Genomic DNA, 3,647 nt, shown 5'->3' with positions numbered 1-3,647 from the left:
GGAGAAGGCTGGGTCTGCCCCGAGAAACAGCCCAGAGAATGGGGACAGAGAACAATTCTGTCTTCTGGTAAATGCTGGCAGTGAGACTCCAGGTATCACGATTATTCATGCTGCTGCTTCTCTCAGATATTAGCCAAATGTAGTAGCTTGAACACAGGAGAAATAATTATTCGGATAATGGCAAGTGATTTTAAATAAGACCAGCAAATTAGCTCAGGAGGTGAGGTTTCCTGACCCTTGGTAGCATTTTGACAAATCAATGTCAGTTTTTTTTTCATTCAGAATGTATAATATAAATATTCTAAATGTGCTTTAACTGCTGTACAAAGGCAATCACAACAGCTTAATGTCCCTTCAGTAAAGATGTTGTGTCTAAGCTACAACCCTTTCCAATTCCTTAAAAAAAACCCAACACAAAAAAAAACCCCCACCACACCAAAAAACACTACTAAAAATGTAGCCTTTGAACAAATTAAGGAATTAAGGATCCTGCCACGAATTATATTTTCTGTAATCTGGAAAGGAGAATTCTTTTAGAGAAACCCATTTCATATCTCTTCCTCCCCCCTTACGCGTTCAGCCGTTGCCGTGACAAATGGATTGCTGCCCTTGTGGACCATTTCTCTGGCACTGTGTAGTCTCATGGTTTATGCTTTGACATTAACCTGTCTCAGAATTTAATGACCAAAACACACTTATCTCAGATCATCTCGATCTCTGACAGGGCTTACAAGAGGAGGGTTTTAAGAGGAATGTCAGAGATTTTTCCAAGGAGTGGAGATGTTGCCACTTCTCCCGTCTGGGGCTGCCTCCTTTGCCACCTCCCTTCCTTGCGACTCCCTTCCCTTGACAAACAATTCAGCCTATGCCGTCCGACTCAAAGGACCATCTACTAGTCCCCCACCGATAGCAGCTCCAGTCTGATTGCCCTGATTCTGCTCGTGTACGTTAAGTTTGCCCCATCTTTGCTTCAGCACTCCCGTAAGTCAGGACAGACAGACAGACGGAGAAGGGAGCTGCACTACCCGGCCTGAGGGCAGGATTAGCTTTTAGGGCAGTGGATAGCTTTTGTTTTCCTCCGACAAGGAACTGTGCTGTCCTGCTGCCCAGTGTGGATTTGTACACATTTAGAAAGGTCTTCTTCAGGTAGATGTTACACAGAGGCAGATCCAGAAACTGAGACTGACCCAGAAAGGTTTCCTTACTACTTAGAAATTTCAGGGGCTTGAGCTAGGTAACATTGCCTCCCGTCTCGGGTATGATGGTATGCTCTGGCTCTCCAGCAGTTAGACAGCTGGGAAATGCTATTATTTTGGGTTTTTGGGGTTTTTTTTGTAGGCTATTTAGCACTAACTCTTCCCTCAGAACAGCGTGGGAGGTCAGATGAAGGTTACCTCCCTACCTGGTGCCCATACTGCTTGTTACCTAAAGAACTTCAGGTATCTTTAGATCAGAGTTAATATGACTATACTTTACATGTGCCACTGAGCAGAAACAATATCAGAAGAGGAATTATATAAGACTTATAGCTTTAAAAACAGTAGGAGCTGCTATTAGAGCGACAGCTACAGTTGATGTAATTAACATACCAAGGAAGACCTATTAATTCGACTGTAGAAAGTACCGTTTTGGTTTCTAGTTGCTTACTTACTAGAAGAGCAAAAACAGAACAGAGAAATAAGAATTACAGAACAGAGAAATAAGAATTAAACCCTGTAGTCACAATGCTGTATGTCATCCTATAGTAATCAGAGATAACCGGGTGATGTTGTCTCTGTAACAAGCCAGACATGAAGAAATGTGCTTGTCTTAAGGAGCGTCTCTAAAGTACCCTGGAAAATCCCTAGGACATAAAATTTCTGAGCATAGCAGTCATGTAGTTATGTTATGACCAGAAGAGTTCTACATTAAGGAACATAACAGAGAGGCTTGCAATCTAAACGAAGGTATTCATCACATCACACTGTACTAGCTTGCCACAATATTAATTTGAAAAATAAGAAAACAGTGAGAAACAATCACTGCAGTGAGGTCAGGATAAATGTAAATAATTTACTTTTAGCTGTAAATTTAAAAAAACCCCACTAACTGGTTTTTTTAAGGACACATCTGAAGCGTACTGCTAAAAACGCTTATTGTGATATACATTCCTTGCTATTTCCCATGGCTGTTTTAAAATTTTATGTACTTTGCCTATTTATATGCTTATCTCTAAAGCTTGTGTGCTGAAGTAATGTTTAAATTTTAGAGTTTAGCTGTTAGTCCTGTTATCATGAAATGACACAATGCATTGTTATGCCATGAAACAGGCATTTTGAATATTCCATTGCATGTCCAGAGCCAAAAAAAGCACACTTCTCATTCCAGTAGTAAAGCACAAATTAGTGTTGTGATCATCTCATTTGTATTCCTTTAGGCATCTAATAAACTCCTTCTTTTCTAGTAACTCCGTAATGAGAATTGTATTAGAATTGTGCTCAATTCTTTTAAATCAGGGATACCGTACACAGATATTTATTCTTCCTCACCCTTTTTTTATTATCCCTCGAGACCACTCTCATACCAGACTCCTGCTGGGGGATTTACAGCAGAACACTGAACACAAACATCATCCCCTTCTTCATTTGTACAAGGGTAGCAGGCCAGACTGGTCCCCACTGAAGTCCTAATTCCAGGTGTTAAGCCACTTTATTAAAATCATTTACTATCCCTTAAAATAAAATTAGGTTGTTTTCTTTCTACTAATCTCTAAAGAGATTAGAACTGCTCCGTTATTGCAGGGCAAACTTCCAAAGTGGTTAATAATCAGGGCAGCAAAGCATGGTAAATGCCACATCTCATTACAAAGCCAGTGCTTGGACTCTGTTCACTGGAGTAACTTTAAAGATTCGTCATCCTTTGACTAATCAAGATGAATGTTTTCAGTGTTCATGTCTCTAATGCTAAAAGCATACCAAATTCACAAGCTGGTTCCATCCTGTCTTCTCCTGATACTGCAACTGTACACTGAAAGAAACTGATGGAAATTTTTGCTTACAACAGAATTGCCGAGTTGTTGCACCACAGTAACTACTGAGAGACTATTAAATATGTAATTACCGTGGCATTCTCTAAAGTTTGATGAGCCAATTAATAGCACTTTGTATTTTCATGGCACCTTGCCTCAAGGAATTTAAAAATGCTTTTAAACAATAATTAAGTTCTAGAGCTCTCCTGTAAAACATTTGCACTATTGTACCGACACAGAAAGTACGGCAAAGTTAGCAAACCAGATAAACCACCTACAGTTCAGAAAGCTTTTTTCCGAGCACGTTCGCTGACTTCCAGCACTATGACGATACAACAAGAAGCCTTGTAAGGAATAAAACCGACAATCATACCACCACTGGTCTTATCTATAACTCTGAAGAAGTGACACCTGCTAATCCACAAGTAAAGGCAGGAACACTGATATGGAATGATATGGAACACGATACTGAATGCCTTGATGATCCACCTTCTGATAATGTAAGTAATTACATCCAAACATGGCACCATCCACAATCTGGACTGTCAATTTGAATTTGTGGTTAAAAATTAATTAATCCAGCAAGCATGATCAAGCTGTCTGTGAAATACATTAACTACATTAACTTTCAATTTACTAA

This window comes from Phaethon lepturus, unplaced genomic scaffold (genome assembly GCF_000687285.1).
Source record: "Phaethon lepturus isolate BGI_N335 unplaced genomic scaffold, ASM68728v1 scaffold923, whole genome shotgun sequence".
Lineage (NCBI taxonomy): Eukaryota > Metazoa > Chordata > Aves > Phaethontiformes > Phaethontidae > Phaethon > Phaethon lepturus.
This window is presented reverse-complemented; position numbering follows the sequence as displayed.